A 23,323-nucleotide genomic window follows, 5' to 3' on the forward strand; every position below is an offset into this window, starting at 1 on the left:
GTGCTGGACGTCTAAGCAATGGAAATGAAACCTGTGAACAGCTAAATGGGCTCCTGGGCTGGGTGGATCATTGAAATTAAAGACTTCCAGCCACTCCTGTGATGAAAAGATGTTGAAAATTTCCCATTCTCCTTTTATACTCAATTAGGATATTATTCAAAATAATATTGATGAAGTTCACCTGAATTATTCCTTAGATGATTACCTCTAAACAACAACGACACCTTCACTCACTCCTACCCTCACAGAAAAGATATGTCCACACCTCAGCCTGCCTATTAGCTCAACGGTATTTTTTACTTTCCTTCACAGCCCTTGTCTCTATCTTATAAACAAAGCTTTACTATCTGTCATCATCTCCCTTTTCCCACAAACATATAAGCAGCAGGACTGCAAGAACTTGTTTGTTTTAAGCACTTCTATCCAAATACTAACCTGCATTGTTTCTGCTAAATTGGGTACAACATGGTATGTGAGGGATGTTGAAACATTAGCATTAAAAGCATAGTCCCTGAGAAAGAAAGGCTTGATTGGCAGAGTGGTCCTGTCTCTCTCCCTTGCTAGGTTTGTATTGTCTCACAATTTACCTAAACTCAAAGGCCTCTGGCGAGTTATAAAGGAGACATTAAAAACATTATGTAGTATACTAAGTGAATTTATATAATTTGACTGAGGTACTTCAGGGTCAACAGTGTCTAATACACCATAGGAAATACATCAGTGTCTTGATAATAAACAGGAAAGGCAAAGCTGTCCCAGAGGACCAGGAGCTGCCTGCAGTCACTGCAAGGCCAAGTCTCATCCTGCTGAAGAGAAAAATCTCACTCATCTCCTTCATCAAAGGTACAGTCACCAAGAGAAAACTAAAAATATTCTGTAACATACCAGTACAAACAGTAAAAGATAAAATTCTAAATCATAAATATGACTAAGTTTCCCTTCTTCTTACTAAAAAGACTGACTGGAACTTCTTAGAAAATAACTTTTGCTCCACTGCCTTGTTTTGCCTTCTAGAAAAGAATGATTATATTTACCAAAGACAAAATGCTTCCAAACACAGAATTATGTTTACCTCCTCACAGCATTCAATAGAGAAAACAACCTTCCTCCTTGAATAGCAATCAAATCCACAACCACATGCCAACATCTTGTAAGGAGGACTTCTGAGCACCCTGTCACTGTTACACCTCACAGTCCTTTATGGTCTGTGGTCAATCTTCTTAGAATTTACTGCACCCCTCTCTTTGACTGCAGCTGCAGTCTTGCAGGTCACTGGCAAGAGGGCGTTAAAAAAACATGATTTTTAAGTTTTGTGTTAAGAATAAATTAGAAATTAGTTTCACGAAAAAAATAGTAACTATAAAAGAAAGAAAATTAAAGTTTGCCTGAGGAAAAAAATACCTGAATTTGTATGCACATGGCAAAGTTGACTCATAATGTATAATGATTAAATGAAGAAAATTGCAAAGTATATCTGAAAATCCATAATTAAAATGAATTTTAATATGTTCTTAGGAAAGAAAAGCACACGAATATTTATTAGCATATGCTGGATTAGAACAGTTGATAAAATATATCAATGAAACAACTACAGAAGTGTTCATTTCACAAGGAAACGCATAGTTTTAATGACATACAATCAAACATTATTGAAAACATATTGAGGGAATACATTTAGCTATAACTAACAGGAAACACACACTGTCTTCCTGACATGAGAAAGGGGACTGTTCTCACGTGAAGAACCGGGTCAAGGCAGCCACTGCACAATGCAGCAGAGAAACAAATTCCCAGGTCCTTTTTTTTACTGCCCTATTGCAGATCTTCACGGTGAATCAGGAAACACACTCACTAGCACTATGAATAGCATAATTAGACCTTACACAGCTATCATCTAAGAGGGGAATCAGAGAATACTCCCAACCACAAAAGTCTGAATTAGTTTCCTGCTGGACACAAGAGACCTTACAGAAAAATCCTAACTCTGATGGATCTTTGATGTGAAACTTATGAAAATATAAGAGGAAAAGACAACTCTAAGAAAATGGAAGTCCCAACAGTTGGTGGTGCTTTTCAAGATACTCTTGCTTAGAAGGGCAAAGAATCCAGAAAACGGGATTGAGGATGGTGTCCTCGAAGCTCCTATGTAACTGTCTCTCTCCCTGTATGGCGGTTCCAAAATCTGACCAATGCCTTGTTTGCTTCTGCCTTCCAAATCTCATGCAAGTGAGGGTATTGGTGAATTCCAACATGGAAGTACAAAGGGGATGGATTCTTAAGGATCCAGTTCTTAATATTACCCACATGGACATAATACAATATAGGGGTGATGTCTCCAGCTCTAGATTTTGTTGCCCTATCACAGGCCTCTACTTAATTCAATGTCTATTCACCAAATACCAGTCAGAAGGAAGGACAAAGAGCAAAGGCCCAAACGTGAAAATAAATTTACAGCAAAGTATACTCTCTGACAAACCTGCCATACATAAAACTTTATTCCAACTGTTCCAAGTGTGGAAAATAAAAACAGGCTCATACACCCACCACCCCAAAAAAGGAGCTCTCTCTAAGAAAGGTACAAAATGCACAATGGATTAGGCAAATCTGGGAACTGCAATATAAGGCCAGGAAGCAAATCGCAAAACTACAAACTGTCATTTTTCAATGGCCTTTTAACATAGAACAATTAAAACATTAAAAATTAAAGAGAAAATATTAACTGATATAAGAGGAAAGTACCACCTATTAATCTTTATATAGTATTGATGAAGGATAACTTGTAGAATTATCTCAATATTCATTTTATTAATAGAAACCCACAATCCAATGTTGCACTTTAAGTGGCTTAGAAAACACAATATATTTACAAACTTTATAACAACTCTTTCATGTTGAAAGTTTTCTAGAACATTATACACAAACAAGTTTTCCCATGTTACTTACATTTATATTTCTTTCTGGTTGGAAGTTACACATAGAAGTATGTAGGCCAAATGAAGTCTTTCCCATGCTATTTATATTCAAATATGTAACGTTTCTATCATGCCTTCAGAAAAATCTGGGATGACATAAAGCATTCCCACATTCTTTATCTTTACATGGTTTTTCCTCTAGTGTGCATTCTCGCATATCCTCAAAAGTTTGCATCAGAAATAAATGCTTTACCAGTTTCCTGACACTCACAGGCTTTCTCTCCTACGCGACTTCTTTCAAGTCTTTGAAGTGATCTAAGAGAAGTGAACGCTTTACTGCATTTTTTACATTCATGGGGTCTCTCCAATATGCATTCTTTTATGTGAGTGAAGAGAACCGGAAAAAGTGAACGCTTTACTGCATTTTTTACATTCATAGCGTTTCTCTCCGGTATGAATTCTTTCATGCAATCGAAGATAACGAGAAGAAGTGAATGCTTTATTGCATTGTTTACATTCATAGCGTTTCTCTTCCGTATGAATTCTTTCATGTAATCGAAGAGAACTGTTAGAAGTGAATGCTTTACTGCACTTTTCACATTGATAAGGTTTCTCTCCTGTGTGATTTCTTTCATGTATTCGAAGAGTACTGGAAGAAGCGAATGCTTTACCACATTTTTTACATTCATAGGGTTTCTCTCCAGTATGAATTCTTTCATGTACTCGAAGAGAAGTGGAAAAAGTGAATGCTTTACTGCATTTTTTACATTCATAGGGTTTGTCTCCAGTATGAATTCTTTCATGTACTCGAAGAGAAGTGGAAAAAGCGAATGCTTTACTGCATTTTTTACATTCATAAGGTTTCTCTCCGGTATGGATTCTTTCATGTAATCGAAGAGAAGTGGAAAAAGTGAATGCTTTACTGCATGTTTTACATTTATAGGGTTTCTCTCCAGTATGGATTCTTTCATGTACTCGAAGAGAACGGGAAGCAGTGAATGCTTTACTGCATATTTTACATTCATAAGGTTTCTCTCCAGTGTGACTCCTTTCATGTGCTTGAAGAGAACTGGAAGAAGTGAATGCTTCACTGCATTTTTCACATTTATAAGGTTTCTCTCCAGTGTGAATTCTTTCATGTATTCGACGGTAACTGGAGCAAGCGAATGCTTTACTGCATTTTTTACATTCATAAGGTTTCTCTCCAGTATGAGTTCTTTCATGTCTTTGAAGAGCACTGGGAACAGGGAAGGCTTTACCACATTCCTTACATTTACGTAACTTCTTTCCATAGTTTTGATAGTCATATGGTTTTCGTTCAGTGTGACATCTAATGTGTCTATTAAGGGATGAATGATGCATGAAGGCTTTTCCACATGGACTGCATTCATATCGTTTAACTCCTATAGTCTTCTTGTTCAGACTGAGATTTGGAGTAAGGCTGAATTTATCTCCATGTTGACTACCTTCTTCACTTTCACAGAGTCTCCCTGCTATATAACCACTGTAAGAAATAAGGAGCACATTATTAATGATTTCTTTATTAATGATTTTATATTTGTTATATTGATTATGATTCATAGGAAAAGTTTAGGTTTTCTGTCTTGTCTCAATTCACAGAAACTGAATATAATGAATGCTTTACAAGAGGCTTTCACCCTTCATGTTATCAAAACAGTGATATTCCTACATAGAGTTTATTAATCCTGTTTCCAAGGGAACTATTTTGCAAAAACTGATCCTCTACATCACATTTCAGAAAGCATATTTGATAAAAATTTTCTAAGAATAGCTAAATTTGAAGCAAGCGTTATTTGTTTTATTTGCTTCTCTTTAAAATTTCACAACATACCAGAATTCTCACATCAGAGACTGTTTTCTATATACTCACCTCTGTTTTCTTTCCCAGTTTTGGTACTGATCTTCAACATCATGATCTTCCCATATTTTTCCTAAAATGCAGACCCAGAAAGACGATTCCAAAGTATTAGAAATTATAGAAAAAAATTTAGCTTTAAGTCCATGATGAGCTATGACCATTTCTAGTTTATTTACAAACACCCCCTGTTTCCACATTCTACATATTGGAACCATGTTGATGGGCAAGAAACACTTGTTCTCTACTTGACGAAGGGAAGGAATGTCCTCAGTCTTACCCATTGAGGCCAGGTTACTGAAGGTTTCCCACATCACATCTCTGTAGAGTTTCTTCTGTGAAGGATCCAGTAAAGCCCACTCCTCTGGGGTGAAGTTCACAGCCACATCCTCAATGGCCACTGAGTCCTGAAACATCACAAACATGTGTAGAGTAGGATGCATAAGGCTGACAGCACTGGGGATCTGTACTCCATATGTAGGAAGGTTACATATGATTCTGTCATCTCCAAACATTTATTCTATGTTGTGATCATCAAAAACCCACTCATTTTCTGTGCACACTTGCTCATCAATTTAACAGTATTATGAACACATGGAAATTATTTATGTATTTGTACTGTGATCACATTACATCATATTTTTCTGTAATGGCAGGGTACAGAGTATATTAGGAAATGACACAAATGTTATAGAAATAAAGCAAATATCATTTTAAGACTGATGATTCCTTGTGAGAAAAATTCTTTCATCTTCTTCCTTATTACCCACCAGTCACAGCACTCCATGAGGCAGAGGGTGAAATCTGCATGAGGTTTCAATCGATAAAAACATAGTCAAGAATGGGAAACTTTTTGTGTACTCCCGTCATCAACAAGAGAGGCCAGGAGGCCCGTAGAAATCAGACTTACAATGAAGCCCAACTGGCCACATTGTCTTAGATTCCTCCAGACCATTACAAGGACTCAGATGCAGCTGGTGAATGTAAACCTTCTTGGGGGGAAGCATCACTTTTAATGCGTAATATTTATCATACACTCAGTTCTTTCTCTCTCTCTCTGTGTGATTTAGTGGGGCTAGAAAGTTATTTGGAACTTAGAGCTCAGACACAAGGAAGAAGGCATGACCAATTAGACCATAAAATCCCTATACTCAAGTGCCTCAAGGCTACTTCCTGCCAATTTTTAGAACACACAGTGAGATAACAATGTGCCAGAACAGCTCTTTCCAGTCAAACCCTAACAATGTACCTTGAGCCTTGCTGGCCTTGAGGGGGCAGGTTAAGAGCTGCAGAATGCAACGAAGTTCACTGAAACCCACAATGGTTTGATAGTCAATTTGCTGATGATTATACAATACATGAAGCTTATGGACAAGTAAAACAAATGACAACAACATGACAAAGAAATGGGAAGGGGAAACTGGGGATAGTGTGTTAAGAGGTACTTGCACAACAGTGAAGGGGCATACTGTTATTTGGCAGAGGAGGTGGGTTAGTTGTAAATGTATACTGAAAACTCAAGAGGAACCATTACAAAATGCTTTTCAAAAATGTGTAACTGATATTCTAAGAGACGAGAAGAAATCAGAGAAATTGCACAATTTCAGCCAGAGAAGACAGAAAAATGTGGAAGACAAAAAGAAAAAAAAACAAGGGCAAAAACTAGAAAACAGTCAAAGACCTCATAAATATTAATCCAGCTTTATCAATATCAGCTTTAATTATCAATGGTATCAATACAATTGAAACACACAGTAATATCAGATTTCAAAGAACACAATTATATATTGTCTACAACAAACCCACTTTAAATACACTTTATATACACTGATAGATGAAGGGTAAAGGGATGGAGAAAAATAGACAATGCCAACCCTAGTAAAAAGAAAGCTGCCATCGGTATATGAATTATAGACAATGCAGATTTCAAACTAAGAAAAATGCAGAGATAGAGAGGGGCATTAGACACTGATAAAGGGGTCTATTCTCCAAGAAGGCACAGCAGTGCTTCATGCGTACCTGCATAACAGAGGGGCAAAGGAGAAATAGATGAATCCAGTACTACAGCTGTAGAATTCAACTCGCCCTTACCAAGAGTTATAAATTCCAGTAGGCAGGATGAGGAATGACAGAGGTGAACTGAAGAGCACTATGAAACAAGTGGATTTCATTATACTCTATGGAATACTTCATACACAACAGCAGAATATACATTCTTCTCAAGGTCACATGGAATATTCTCCAAGACAAACCACATTGTGGGACAGAAAGCACACCTAATCAAATTTGAAAAAACAGAACACATAGAAAATATGCTCTCACACCACCTAGACATTCATCTAGAAGTGAATAACATCAAGATTGTTGGAAAACCTCAAGTATGTGGAGAAACAATAACACACTTCTAAATAATACATTGGATCAAAGATGAAGTCTCAAGAGAAATAAAAATTTCTTTTGAACTAAAGGAAATGAAACACAACATACCAATGGTTCTGGAAAGCAGCAAAAGTAGTGCCTAGAGGGAAATTTTTGCCATTGAACAAATACACTGGAAAAACCAAAGATCTATTATCAATAATGTAAGCATCTAACTTAGGAAACAATAAAAAGAAGTGCACATTTAGCCTAAAGTAAGCACAATAAAAGAATAAATAAAAAATTAATTAATAAATAAAAAGAAATCAATGTCATTGTCGAAATCAATGGAGAAAATTAAAACAAATGGTTCTTTGACAAGACTAATAAAATTGATAAACACTATTCAAGAAAACAAGGAAAGGATGGAAGACAGAAATTACTAATATCAGAAAGGAAAGCAGGGAAAAATGAAAATAAAAAAGGATTTCATAAAATCCAACATCCATTTATAACAAACTGGTAATAAAGAGGATGTCCACTTCTTAAGAAAGAACATCTTTATGAATCCTGTAGCTAAATTTATAACATTTTTTTCCATATGACATGATAGTCAGTGGAATGGCTAAAAGAATTCACAACAGAAATTAACTCCTGGAATTAATAAGAGAACATAGCAAGGTTGCAGGATATGAGTCCATTGCTTTCCTCATAGACCCACACAAATATAATCAAGTGATTTTTTGTGTGTGTGTGAGGAAGACTAGCCCTGAGCTAACATCCGATGCCAATCCTCCTCTTTTTGCTGAGGAAGACTGGCCCTGGGCTAACATCCGTGCCCATCTTTCTCTACTTGATATGGGACGCCGCCACAGCATGGCTTGACAAACGGTGCATCGGTGCGTGCCCGGGATCCGAACCTGTGAACCCCGGGCCACTGGAGTGGAGCTCACACTTAACCGCTCCAGTTGGTTAAGGCCAGCCCCAGTCAAGTGATTTTTGACAAAGAAGGAAAGGCAATTCAAACAAAAAATTAGGTCTTTTAAACAAATAATGGTGGAAATAATGGGTAGCCACATGCAAACACGCACACAAAACAAATGTAGACACGGGCCCCATACATTTCACAAAAATTAACTCAACACACATCACAGATTTAAATGCAAAATGCCTAAGGAATGACCTCCTAGATGGTAACATAGGAGAAAATCTAGATGACCTTGGGTTTTCAGATGAATTTTTAGATATGAAACCAAAAAGCAAGGTCCACAAAAGGAAAAAAACCAAAAATTTTACTTCATTAAAATGAAAAACTACTGCTCTGAGAAATACAGTGTTAAGACAATAAAAACAACTCACAGAGTAAGTGAAAGTTTTTGTAAAACACTTATTGGATAAATGACTTGTATCTGAAATATCCAAAGAACTCTTAAAACTCAACAGTCAAAAGACAAACAACCCAATTAAAAATAGGCAAAAGATCTGAACAGACATTTCACTGAAGAAGATATAAGATATATAGATGGGAAATAGGCAATATGAACACATTCTCCACAGTAAATGTCATTGGGAAATTGCAAATAAAACAACAATGAGGTATCATTAAACACTTATTATAATGGTTAAAACTTAAAACACTAGGAACACAAAATACTGGTGAAGATGTGAAGCTACAGGTAAGCCTCATTCATTGCTGGTGGAAATGGAATTTGGTAACTTACAATGGAAGACAGGAACCTTCTTTCAAAGCAAAATTCAGAGTTACTACGTAGAGTAAGATCCAGTAATCACACTCCTTGGTATTTTTGCAAGTGTACTGAAATCTTATGTTCACACAAAACATCCACCTGAATGTTTATAGGTGCTATATTCACAATTGGCAAGTCTTCGAATTTTAAACAAGATGTCCCTCAAGAATCAAATAGACAAAACAATCAATGGTGTATCCATAGTGAAATACTGTTCAGTGATAAAAAGAAATGAAGTATCAAGCCATGAAAACACACAGAGGAATCTTGAACGGATATTGCTAACGGAAAGAGGCCAATGTGACAAAATCTATGTAGTGTATGATTCCAAGTATATGACATTATATGAGCCATTAGAAGGATCTTTAGTTGTTAAGGATTTGGGGGTTGGGGGAGTGACGAATCAATAGGTGGAACACAGAGGATTTTTAGGGAAGTGAAACTATACTTTATGATACAGAAATGATGGACACGTCATTATACGTTTGCCAAAACCCATACATTGTATAACACAAAGAGTCAATGCTAATGTACACTGAGCACTGTGATGCATCAATATGGGTTTGGAAATTGTAACAAATGGACCACAGTAATAATACAAAATATGAAAAAGAGTGCAAACTGTGTGGATGCAGAGAGAAGGGTTCTGTAGAAACTGTAAATTCTGATCAATTTTTCTGAAAACCCAAAACTGCTCTAAAGAAAACTGAAGTCTTTCAAAAAAAAGGTGAAGACAGACTCATTACAATTCACCCCTGATAACTGAAACAGGACATCTCTCATCCAACTGATTTCAATAAGCCAGTATGGTGCTCTACGAGCCTGAGACCCATAAGGGAGGTGAAACTTCCACCAAATGCCTTGTTGAGAGCACGGCACTGTATTCTCTGAGAGGTGCCATGGTCACTCTCAGTAGTGTCAGAACTCCAAGGTGGATAACGAGTGTCCTGGTGAGTCTTTGTATTGTGGACTTAGTAACGTACAGCCAAGTGTTAGCTTGATTTCTATTTTGGTTATCTCTGATTTAAGACATTCCCAGAGTTATTTTACCACAAAGGGGCATCTCTTAGACAATCATTCAAGAGTTTGTGAACATGTGCAGTTGAGGCCAATTTTTGGCCAGTAGCGTGATGACTGCCTGATGTTTGGTTAGCTCTGGTGACTCTTGAGTTTGGTTCATCAGGGATGTCCCAATTAAGGGATGAAGAGCAGCAACTCTCCACTGAGCTCCATCATGTACGAATGTGTATTGTCATCTTTCAAGTCCATGCACTCCCCGGTGCTGTGCATTCAGTTAATCCTGAGAAACTACCCAGGGAACCAAGGTGTCTTGGAGAAGGGTGACCTCCTCCATCACCCTAGCATCTTTCAACAAACTGAAGAAACAAAGGCCATGCCCCTCCTGCAGGTGGTATAAGCTACAGGGCCAAGGTTAGGCTCCATCATACCACAAGTAAGTGTCGGTAGCTGGGCTGAACTGCTGGGAAGCTATTTCCCAGGCCAAAGGCATTATAGGTGCCTTGGTAGAGGGTCACATGCTCACTGCTTGTGAGAGCCTCTATTTTCAAGAGCTCTCAGTACCTGGTGACAATAGCAGCTCTAATGGCATATAGTGTGGGACTAGGGCAGGTTCCTTCATCAGAAGCCTATGGACAACTTAAGGTCCTCCTCCTGAGAGCCTCAAATCGCTGTCATCAGGGTTAGAGGCCTCCTCCATGACAACCGGTTGCTTTATAGAGTTTAACGACCCTAGGCTTAAGTTAGGTTTGCACTAATCCCTTTGCTGTGGCAAACTCATACTGTGGGTGTTGTCACTATAACCCAGAGGGTCAGGATCTTTGTTGCAATATCTGCAGAGATGGCAGCAGCAGCAGAGTTATTTAGGGATCCTGGTGAGACCTCTGTAATCTTGTTACCTTGTGGCTGCATTTTCCTGTCTCTTCTTTCTCTGAAATAATTGCTCTTTAAGGAGTGACCATCTGGTGGACTCACCCCCTCACAGGGTATAGTCATCCTTGTAACCCCAGGCCTCCACTAATTTTTAGGCAACTCCAGCCTCAGTCTCACCTTCACTCTAAACACACAGACAGATTCCACACAAGACAAAAATTTGTCTATATATAAAGATTACAGTGTGATCATTTGATATATGTATACAATTTATATACCTGAAATTTGCTAAATCAGTGGATTAAGCATTCTCACCAAACACACACACACACACACACACACACACACACACACACACAAGTAAGCATCTAGGATTGTAATTGATGGGTCATATGGTAATTTTAGGTTTTATACTTGAGGAACTCCCAGACCTTTTTCCACAGTAACTACACCATTTTATATTCTCACCACCCATGTATGAGAGTTCAAATTTCTAAATGTATCCTCAACAAAACTTGTTATTACCTCACTTCTTGACTCTGGCCATCTCACTGGGGATTTGATTTGCATTTCCTTGATGACTAACAATGTTCAGCATCTTTTCACATGCTCTTGGCTATCTGTCTTTGTTTCTTGGAAAATGGTAAAATCTCCAGCATATTCTAAAATAGAAGTGGAAAGAGCAGACATCCTTCTTTGGTTCCTTATCTTCAGGGGAAAGCATCCAGTTTTTTACAATTAAATATAATACTAAAAAAAATTTTAAATAATAATAATAAAAGAAATATAATATTAGCTGGAGGTTTTTCCACATATGCTCATTATGACGTTATGACATTTCCTTCTTTTCCTGGTAATCTGAGTGCTTTAATCATGAAAGGGTACTGGATTTTGTCAATTATTGTCCGTGAGTCTAGTGAAATGATCTGCCATGTCTGATTTTTACTCTATTGATATCCTTTATTATATGAATGGATTTTGAGATGTTAACCCCGCCTTTCATCCCTGGAATAAATCTCACTTGGTCATGGTGTATGATTCTTTTCCTTATTGCTGAATTGGGTTTGCTGGCATTTGTTGTACTGGCCTCACAATATTAGTATGAAGTATTCTCTCCATATTAATTCTTTAAAGAAACTGTGAAGAATCGTTATTAAATAATCTTGAGTGTTTTGGAAAATGCTGTAATGAATCAGTGCAGTGGAGAGACAGCAGCCAAGGGTCCTCTTGATTGTCTCCTATGACAGCCACCTCATAAGCTGGGAAAAGTGACCAGTGCCCAGTATTCTCAGCAAAGCATGAGCACAGCAGAGCCTCTGTACCAGGAGAAGGGGCTGGGTGCAAGAAGGGTGTCCCTGGTTATCATGTGAACCAATGAGGGACTTAAATTCATGAATATGTAGCTGAGGGCAGGATGGGTAATGTTGAAGTCCTGCTCTTCCTGGGAAAAAGCCCCCATTCTGGAAGCTTAGGGAGACAGAATCGTGTCTTCTGGTTCAGGGTGCAGCACTCTGGAGAGGAGTGTTCACTTGCTGAGCTGAGAGTGGGGAGAGAGTGGACATGGTTCAAATCCCACACACTCTCCCCTTTCTCACAGAATATTTATCAATTTTCTTGAATACATGTTCCTCATTTGCTGCTTGCCCTTAGAACGAATTCCGGAGGGTTTAAATGGTTGTTTTAAATTAGTTTTTACCAGTTTCACTGGGGAGTGGGTCAGTGCATCTGCTTACATTATGATACAACTCTAGTGCACTTAATACACGGCCCATATCAGAAATCCTCTCCAGATTGATAAACAATGGCACTACAGGCTGTAGTATCACTTGTCATTTTACAGAGAAACAATTGAAAAAATTAATATTTTATGGTTAAAATGTATTGCACACTTCAAAAAATTATTATTTAGACAATTAACACATAGAGCTCTGGCTTCCCATTAAAGATACATTAGTCATTTGATTATAAACTATTGTTAACAAGAAAACCACAGGCCCCAAATGGAGTCACTTTTGCTAGTCCCACATCACCAAACCAGGGTTTATTATTTAACCTAACTGCAGCTTCAATCTCATTCAGGTCAGTCTAGAATTTTCTGGTCTGTACCAATGAGGTAATGGGCCTTCTCCAATCCCCAAAAGAAGATGTGGTAATCCACCTAACAAAACCCTTGTGTCCCCAAAGGAAGGTAACTTTGCCTAAAATAATCCTTTTATTCTGCTTATGCCTTCCTTCTCCTGGCTTTAAAACTTTTCCCTTTCTATAGTCCTATGGACCTCCTCCTCTCTACTTGCAACATGGGATGCTGCCTAATTAATGAATTGCTCAATAAAGCCAATTAGACATTTAAAATTTATTCAGTTGAATTTTTGTTATTCAACACTATTAAAAATAAAATACGGGGCCGGCCCCGTGGCTTAGCGGTTAAGTGCGTGCGCTCCGCTGCTGGTGGCCCGGGTTCGGATCCCGGGCGCGCACCGACGCACCGCTTCTCCGGCCATGCTGAGGCCGCGTCCCACATACAGCAACTAGAAGGATGTGCAGCTATGACATACAACTATCTACTGGGGCTTTGGGGAAGAAAAAAAGGAGGAAGATTGGCAATAGATGTTAGCTCAGAGCCGGTCTTCCTCAGCAAAAAGAGGAGGATTAGCACGGATGTTAGCTCAGGGCTGATCTCCCTCACAAAAATAAAATAAAATACAGTTAATATAATTTTTTTGTTTATCATGAATATCAATTTTCAATAACTCAGCCTGATATTTTTAAAAGCGTGCCTGGAGGCTGGTCCTAACATGCATTCTAGCATTGGCTTCTAGATTCTCCATGCTCATGTGGATAACAATGTACTTCATTTCTTGTAAGGCTTTTCAGCATTTGTCTACAAAGAAGCAATTTAAAGTACCTATTTTTTTCTTCCCTTTGAAATGCAAAGGACGTGTGTTTTACTTTCTGAAATATGCTTTGCTTTCTGGTTCACGAAAAAATAAATCCTGCACCTATTTTCATATCAATGGTGGTCTTATGACCATCATACGATGGTCCCTAACCAGGCCATCCCTGATCAAAGACAGGACCTAATGGTCAGCAGGATTAGTCAACATGCAGGCATTCATGCTGGAAGATGCCCTGCATGTCAACACCATCTTCATATTTTGAGACTCTCAGCTCACTGGCCACGGTCTAGCTGCCTGGCAACAAGAACATCAACTACTTATCCAAGGTCATGCTTTGGGAGAAAGCACTCTGGGATAATCTTGCTCATACTTACTCAAATACATAAGCAGCTCCCACGTGTCTCTTCACATATTAAAAATCAAACGACAGAGCCTCACTTCAACCCTCAGGCTGAAAAACTAGTTACAATTTCAGAAACACATACTGACACCTCAGTTGCACTCAGAAGCAGAGAAAACAAACAGGGGGTGTGGGAGCGAGGCTTTGGAGCATCAAGACAGTGAGGGGCTCCTATGAGCCCATGGGAGGATGTGAACGGCTTATTTGAGTAACTCCGTGGACGGACACGGTAATGACACCCACTATGCTACAGACTGATAAGACTGTAATACTATTCTTTAAAAGCATAACACTATACTATACACTGCAAAACTAATTATAAATATGTTAATGTATAATATATTCTATTTATACATAATATATACTAATTCTGTACAATACTATATACTACCTATAGTATATACAGGTAATACACTCTAACATATATATTAATATAGACACGTATACATACTGTATTATAAATTCTGTCTATATATACATATACACACAAAGATATACACTATATGCAGCATTAGATAATTTTATACTATATACTACATTATAATTCAGTACACAAATCTCTCTTTTCAATATAGATGAAAAAACACTCCACAGAATACTAGTACAGTGAATCCAACAATAGATAAAATGACCTGAACAGCATGACCACACGGAAATTTAACCCAGGAAAGAAATGTTGGTTTTACATCTGAAAGTGAATTAACATAAGAAACCATTAATAGAATCAACATCAACAACTACAGGATAATCTCATTAGATGCAAACAAGCATCAGACCAAGTTCAACACTCCTTCACAAGGAAAACACTCGATAAACTCCCTCAGTAAACTACCTCAACATGAAATAAAGCATCAATGAAAACCCACAGCTGACATCATTCTTGATGGTGAAAGACTGGAGGCTTTCTCTCTAAGATCAGAGAGAAGACAGAGATGTCTGCTCTCACCAGTTCTACCCAACATGGTAGGAAAGGTGCTACCAGGGCAATTAGGCAAGAACATGGAAAAAACTTAACAGATTTCAAAGGACATGTGCATAGCTCCACAGACAGACACACAAAATCACAATAACCTTAACGTGGCACATATAGGAGGAGACACACAGACACAGACACACAAACTCACAAACCCTCAGAGTTAATGGCTCAGAGACACACAGATGTTCCCATAGACACACAGAGCCCAGGCCCTCTGCACTCCGCCCCACTTTTCTTTACTCTTTAGGGCCAATCATCAGACATATGTTATAATTTTACTTATATATCTTCTTCTCTCTTAAAATGTCAGCTTTAAAGCAAACGGGGATATTTGCTCTGCTTTGTTCACAAAAGCACCTACCAGAAGGCCTGTCACACCAATATTTCTTGCATATCAGGGCTCATAGAGAGACAGACACACACACACTCACATGGAAGCTTCACACAGACCTCATCACAGGCCCAGACCTTCACACAGTGCATTGTTCTCACTCCCATCCCACCTGGTAGAGGGGTGTCTCCTGGCTCCCAAACCAATCCCCAAAGAGGGTGTCTCAGCTCCTCCAGATGGGGAAGGGATTTCACTGTTCCTGACACCACACAGGACAAAAAGTACATCTCTACAAAAAACACAAAATGGGAGACTGGATGGCACAGTCAGAAACCAGAATGGCTGGAGTCATGATGTTCCAGCCCCTCTCACTGCTACAAAAGCTTCCAGAAACTCACTCATCATGAATTGTCCCTCTGTCACTTTGCTTTTCTATTGTGAGCTCAGTGAGGGAACAAAGGTGAGTATCTCCTCGCTCAGCACCCATGTCCTCTGCTGCAGGCTCCTTGGTAAACGTCACCTCTGCTGTGGACTCATATTCCCACAGACCTCACTCAGTCCTCCCACGGTGGCCCCACCATCGTAACTGAACGCTTTCTCCTTAGGATCAGTGTCCAATTTGTACCACTGAGATTTTCATTTATGGAGGTGACTAAGTGACAACAAGGACAGGCTGCTGTCATTGAAATATTTTATTACTTGTATTTCCCAAAGTAAGGGGGCATGCCATGTCAGGCAGGGTCACAGTCGATGTATCAGATTTGCTCAAGAGGTCAAATCAGGAGTGGGACAAAAATCTAGGCCAGAGCCTTCATTTGGGGTTCCATAGGAAACACAGGTCAGGGCAGTGTAAGCAGCTTAGGATTGGCTACTTTTAACAATTCCAGCAGGGTTTGGGGCATAGAGACGGTCTTGTCATTTGGTACCTGGCCCTGGGTTGGTTTAGGGCAGGGGAGATATCGTCTTGCTGTGTGAGAGGTGGATCAGGAGGTCTGTAGGGACAGGGCACTGGACCGGGTGGTGTGCACACGAAAGGCCTGCTCCAGACAGGCTGTCCACTGCCAAGGTGGAGTTAGGTGCCCCTGGGAGGGGCAGTGTCTCCCTATGTCTGAGAGGCCCCCAAGATGTCAAAACATCTTCAGAGACAAAATAAAACACATGATTAATATAATCAGAAAGAAGACAAGGACTTGTCTGCTCACACCAGGGCAGTCAGGCACCAAATGAAAGAAAAGCATTCCAGATTTTGAGGACATACACACAGCCCCCCAAACAGACATACAAAATCCCACAGGCTTTCTCACTGGACATACCTGTGCACACACTCACACACAGACACCCAAAGTCACAAACCCTCAAACACAGTGGCCCAGAGACACACAGCCCAGGCCCTGAGGAGGGGAGAGTCAGGGCCCACAAGGGCTGCAGTGATCATCGTGCTCCAGCCCCTCACGCTGCTATGATCACTTCCAGAAACACGCCCCTCACCACTGGCCCCTTCCTCACTCTGCTTTCCCATTGGAAGCTCAGTGCAGACAACAAAGTTCTGTTCATCGCCCAGCCACCGTGTCCCACCTGCACACAGACCCCATGTGGGTCGGCCCCATGGGCCATCCTCACTGAGGTGTTGATCACTACCCTGCCCTGGAACATTCACTGATCCGGGGGAGGAGGCCTCAGTATCTCAGACCCCAGGTCTCCCAGAAACAGAGACATCACCTTGGGGACCCAGGAAAGCACTGGAAGTTGTTGCAAGAGCACACTGCGATGTGGCTTGGCTCATTCCTGCCCCTTCCCTTCAGGAAACAGTGGGCGTGGCCTCTCACAAAGGAGGGGGCATCACCTGGACCTGCACACTTCAGGAGGGGTGTAAATCCTCACCATTTCCCCCCACTTCCCTCGGTGTGGTGCCCGTTGCATTCTGGGTGCCATGTGAAGGGAGGGGCCCATGACTGGAGGGTCTGGCTGGGATCACCATTTCCCACAGGCCTCAGGGCTGGAACTCTGCAGGGTGGGTCCTGTTCCAGAGAAAGTAAGCACTGGCCTTGGTGGGTGGGCTCCAAACTCACTCTGGAGGCAGGTTCTGAGGTGTGGGAGCCAGGTGTGGTCAGCAGACGAGCCACTGAAACTGCAGGGTGGAATCTGCCAGAGATCTCAGGGAGAGTGGTTTAGGTACAGCAGGGCACCTGAGGGACTCAAGAGCTGGGACAGGCAGGGCATCTCTTTTTGACATAATTGGTGGTATAGAGACTATTGTGAAACTGTGCTTGTTGGTGCAGAGGTGATGTTTATGTGACAGTGGGGAGTATTGTGCTCCAGGGGCCTGTGCCTCATGACATGGGTTCTGGGTTCTGCCACTGCCTTGCCACATGGTCACCTGGGGTTGCAAATGTCAACAGAAATACAGGAAATCTCATTGCAAGTGGAGCAGGCAAGTCCTGAAGGAGGACCTCTCATGCAGTACTACTCACTATATTTTTCAGACCCCAAAAAAGAAGCGTACCTCCCATTCCTCAACAGGAAGATGCCTACCCTACACACCCCATCTGGAGGTAGGAAGAATTTCTCCTTGCCCAGTAACAGCCCAGCCAAGGAGAAACCACCACACTCATCCAATGAGAAACCACCACATTCAACCAATGAGAAACCACCATAATCAGCCACTGTCAGCAGAATTCAGTTTAAGGTTGTGACACAAATAAACTCCCAAATCTATGGACCCTAATCAAGGACACAGAATTCCTGACTTTCACAGACTTTCTCAATGTGCACAAATTACCCTCTGTGTGCCCCTACACTGTGAAAACTCCAACGTGTATCTAGAAACAGGCCCAAGTGAAGCACTGTTACAACCTCAGAAAGGGCATCACCTCCCCCTCCCCACCTCCTCCAACCAAACATCGCATGGTGCACCCCCAGCTTTCCGGGACTCTGTAGCTTCTCTCAGTATAAAGGCTCCTTTCAAGGTGGGGGAGAGCAGGGAGGACACCTGCAGGGTGAAGCTCCCCCAGAACAACTGGACGTTCAAGTGCTTCCACTGGAGGCTCAAGGGGGTTGTATCTTGGAGTCATCAGCCTCTGACCTCTGTCCTCCACTGGAGTTGCTCTGGACCACATTGATATTTTAAATAACAGAAACCCACTGTTTGAATAATCCAATAAAATCACTCAAAACCGGTGTTCATGTGGAGAGGAGGGAAGAAGATTGTAAGGCACTTTGCGAGCTCAACAAGAAAACCCAGAAGTATCTAAAGCATGCTGGAAAAAAAAATAATGTTAATTGTTATTTCCATGGCAAGAAATCGTTTTATAAACTATTTATTAAACTTGAGCACTTCAGGTCTGCAAGTCTAACCTCCTGGAAAGTTTGAACTTTTGAACTTCCCCAAAATTAAAGAACAGATCTCAGAATATTAGTACCAGCAATGTGGAAAAAAAAGGAAAGAATGGAATACATGCAAAGGAATATCAGAATAATTCATTTTTCTGTAATTCACCTCTAAGGGAGGAAGATCAATTTCTACCCTCTAGGTCCTTCTGGCTGGGCTACGAATTAAATTGACATGAGACAATAACAGGAGAAAATCCAACAAAGCTTTATAACGTGTATACATGGGAGAGACCCAGGAAAACTGAGCAACTCGCCAATGGCGGAGGCTGTTACTTTAAACACTATCCTCAGCTGAAGACAAAGGAGGGTGTTGGGGCAGCCGGGAATCAGTTACGAGAGATTACCAGAAAAGTGGTCAACAAGAGTAAGGTTATTATGCAGATTTAAGTCTTTGCCTTCTGCATTGACAAGAGTTTCTAGAGATAAGGTCATCCCCCCTTCTTCCTGGTACAGGGAGGGAGACAAATGGAGATTTCCCTACAAATGTAAATGGCTCTTACAAAGGGTAATTTCTACTTGATTTTCAGAGCTTCCTCTCCGTCTGCAGTTTCTTAAAAGTAACCAGCCCAAAATAATCCTCATGCCAAATAGACACATTTTAGGGTGGCCAATTCTGATCCCCCACAACCTCTTTCCTGGCTCTTTGAAAATATTTTACATTGTGTTTGGAATGGTATTGATTATAAAGTAATTTTCATTCATTGAAAAACTGAGACTAAAATAAAGTGAATAAATCTTTTCAAGGTGGCTAACTTAGGTGGGGCCAGTGCTGACAGATGAGCTGGTCCAAAACAGTCCTCAAGAGGAAACTCCACCCAAAGGACTTCCCCTAGGCTGTCTGCGCTCAGGAAAGATCCTGGGGGGAGGGGCACAAGGATTTCTCACCACGTAGTTCCAGCTGGTTACAGGCTGATTTTCACTCGTGTCAAATATCCACACACACAAAATAAATTTAAAAACAGCCATCCATTGTGAGAAAATGATAAACAATTAAAATACTGGATGTTTCAAATGCACAAAGGAGGACAAATAGGTGATAATGCTGTGAATTAGAGATGGGAACGTGGCCTTTGGGAATGCGGGGAGGGAGTGGAAATTTCGACATTTGCTGTCAGCCCTAGGAAGATCTAGACTGGGGGACAGAGTCCTGGATTTGAGACTCTGCTCCCTCAAATGTATGGAAAATTCGGAATAAAATGAGTTCCCTCTGGGGAGAAAGGAAGAACTGGGGACCCCACAGACCACAGCTCCTCCCGCGCAGGAGCCCCGGACACCGAGTCACGACTGTCCCTGATGTCCTCCCCGTGGTCACCGCAGCATCTGGGGACACGCGGGGCTGCGGGCGCAGAGCTGCCCAGAGAGGCTCCGGGGCCCAAGTCGCCGCGCGCAGTGAGCACAGGACGCCCGGGGTCCCGGCTGCCGGCCTCGCCCCCACGCTGCGGCCGGAGGGGACTGAGGTCCGAGCGGCGCCCCCGCGGACTCGGGCCCGCAGACTCGGAGATGACCGCGGGGAGGCCACTCCCGCCACGGCCCGTTCCGACCAGACCCTCCTCCCCCAGCCCCAACGCCCGGGCCAAGCTCTCACCATTTCTAAGTTCCCGGGTTCTGTGGCGTCCTTCCTACGATTTGGTAGCGGTCACAGCGCGACACAGTCGGCGGCAAAGCACCGTGGGGGCTTTAATGGCGGAGGACAGGGGATCCCGAGCGCGGAAGGAGCGAGCAGCTACTTCCCGGTGATGCGACTCCTTTGTCCCACCCACCTGCCCCAGCGCCGCCTCTGATTGGACAGCTCACAAGACCTCGCCCCCTCCTGCCTGAGTGACAGCCCCCTGAGGTTACGTTTCTGAGCCTAATGCCCCCCAGAACTTGTCCTCCACAGCGAGATTTGCGTTGAAGAGTAGTGCTGGGAGCGCGCTCCTGGAACTGTGATTCTTTTACAAACACAATTAAAAGGCACCTCGCCATGTGCAATAATTACTCTCTCTCCATTTTGACCTTTGTTGACAACTGGAGTCTGACATAGTTTTGCCAAATACGTACACAGACACCAGGGATGCATTAGGTGGGCATCCTTCCAGAACTTCAGTCAGGTTCAGAGAAAGAGCATTAAAACCAAGAACAAGCCTTGGTTTCAGGAGAAAAATGACTTCTGGGTATTCAAAATGGTTAACTTTAGAAAATGTTTCTGGGGCTGGCCCCGTGGCTTAGCGGTTAATCTGCTACTGGTGGCCCGGGTTAGGATCCCGGGTGCTCACAGACGCACCGCTTGTCCAGCCATGCTGAGGCGGTGTCCAACATACAGCAGCTAGAAGGATGTGCAGCTATGACATACAACTATCTACTGGGGCTTTGGGGAGAAAAAGGGGGAAAAAAAGGAGGAAGATTGGCAATAGATATTAGCTCAGGGCTGATCTTCCTCACAGAAAAAATAAAAAAATAAATAAAAATGTCAAGATCATGGATACAAATGTAATTTGTTTACATTGAGAAAGTCTGTGAAAGTCAAGAGTTCTGTGTCCTGGATTAGGGTTCGTTGATTTGGGAGTTCATTTGGGTCAGAACCTTAAACTGAATCCAGCTGAGTTTTCCTCATTGTGAGAAGGGAAGCCTGAGAGAGGGAGCATTTGCATTATTCCCTGGGGAGGGGAGGGTGTGTGGAGCTCCCAGAGTTCACTCCTGTGGCGGCTTGGGTGTCTCCACTCGCCTTCACCAGGCACATAGCACTCTAGGGGGTACGTCTCAACCAGAGGTGTTTAGACCCTAAGTTTGGGAATACGGTCAACTTTCTGAGTGTGGGTTTTCCTTCTGAACTGTAGACAAGCAGGCTGTTCTATGGGCTCATTGGAATATTCAGTGTCTGTCCTTGGATTCCTTTATCAGTTGAAGATTTCAGCCCTTTGCTTATAGTTTCATTTGTACTTGGGGTTTTAAAATTTATGCTGATTGAGAGATATGATGTGAGTACGGCAAGAAAATTGTGCAGCCAAATACAATTTTTATTCTGTTTAGGTAAGAGAACCTCAGCGCGTGAGATGGGTGTACTTAAGTTGTCAGGTGCTTTTTCCACGCTTGGGTCAATTTCTGATGTCCCTGTCCCTAGAGAACACTGATGTTTATAAGGCTGTACTCTCCCTAAGGCAAATGATTTCCTGTTTTAGCGGATGTGAGGAAAAAGCACTTGAATTTCTGTTTTCATTGATATGAGGAAACAGGTCAAACCTTATGCAAACTTTTGGAATTCCTAGTTTATTTCAGGGCTTAAGTGCAAACCTCTAATGTGTTATAATATGCTATTCCTTCCTGAAAATATCCCCAGTGTGAAATAGAGTGGAGGGACAATCTACAATGTCCCTTGTCCTTTTAGTTAGAAAGGGGTTTGTCATTTTTTTATGGTTTACAGTTTTATGTTTACTAGCATTTAAAGTATTAAATCTAGGAGTGGTTTCTTATGTAGAAAAGTTAAAATTAAATTAATTTTTAAAAGCTAAAGTTAAGAATAATGATTAACCATGTAAAATATGGTGTTTATAAATTTCTCTCCTTATTTTAAATAAATAACACATGGGAAGGTTAAAAAAATTCCTAAGAGAGGAAACTAACTTAAGGAGACTCCCTGCCTGCACATCCTGCCCCACTCCTCTGCTCTCTCTCCAGCCCCCCTCAAATGACCAGTTTTGATTCCTGCTGCATCACCCTGTTACTGTTTCTTTATATAAAACCAAGACAGTGCAAATGCCTATTTCTCTTACCCCTGTTTATTCTTGTAGTGAGTGTCCAGGGTCCACATATTTGATGTTTGACTTCTGAGAACTTAAGCCTCACCCCTCCCTTTCCCCTAGGCCTTCTTGTCTGGACAGACTGATGAGAAAGCCTGGAGGCTCCTGCACTGTGAGCTGCTGCTTGCTGGGCAGCTCCTCCTGTGAGCTGTGCTGCCCTGTGTGCATTGTTGACCCACCACGCCTGGTTCTATATACAGAGGACTCTGAATTGGCAGTTTCAGTTCTTTTGGGAGCAGGAGTCTGGGGATGGGGCCTTCCTCAGTGTGGTTCCGGGTTATGTCTTGAGTGGAAATCATCTGTTTGTTTTGGTAATTTTTGGCAGTTTTTCCTTGTCCTTGGAGCAGGAATCTGGGAATGAAGCGCTCCTTAATGTAGTCCTCAGTCAGTGTATTGAGTGGAATCTGTCTGTCTGTTTGGAGTAAACGTGAGACTGAAGCTGGGGTCACCTTGGCGTTAGGGGGAATCTGGGGCTTCAAGCATGATTATACCTGTGAATGAGCTGAGCCCATCAAATGGTCACTGGTTAAAGAGCAATTATTTCACAAAGAAGAGATTGGAAAAAGCAGGCAGTAGGTAGCAAGCTTACGGAGGGCTCCCCAGGACCCCTGAGTAACTCTGCTGCTGCCACCCCTGCGTCTATTGCGATAAAGATCCTGACCCTCTGGGTTATAATGGACAAGACCCACAGATTGCATTTGGCCCAGCAAAGGGATTAATTCATACTCGACTTAAGCCCGGGTTCCTTAAATGCTACAAAGCAACCAGT

General features: G+C 41.6%; 1 pseudogene; it reads right to left on the minus strand.

Moving 5' to 3' along the window:
- Positions 1 to 1,481: 1,481 nt before the first annotated feature.
- On the minus strand, positions 1,482 to 20,498 carry LOC131394545 (zinc finger protein 709-like; annotated as a pseudogene).
- Positions 20,499 to 23,323: the final 2,825 nt, after the last annotated feature.

This window comes from Diceros bicornis, chromosome 30 (genome assembly GCF_020826845.1).
Source record: "Diceros bicornis minor isolate mBicDic1 chromosome 30, mDicBic1.mat.cur, whole genome shotgun sequence".
In the NCBI taxonomy this organism is placed as follows: domain Eukaryota; kingdom Metazoa; phylum Chordata; class Mammalia; order Perissodactyla; family Rhinocerotidae; genus Diceros; species Diceros bicornis.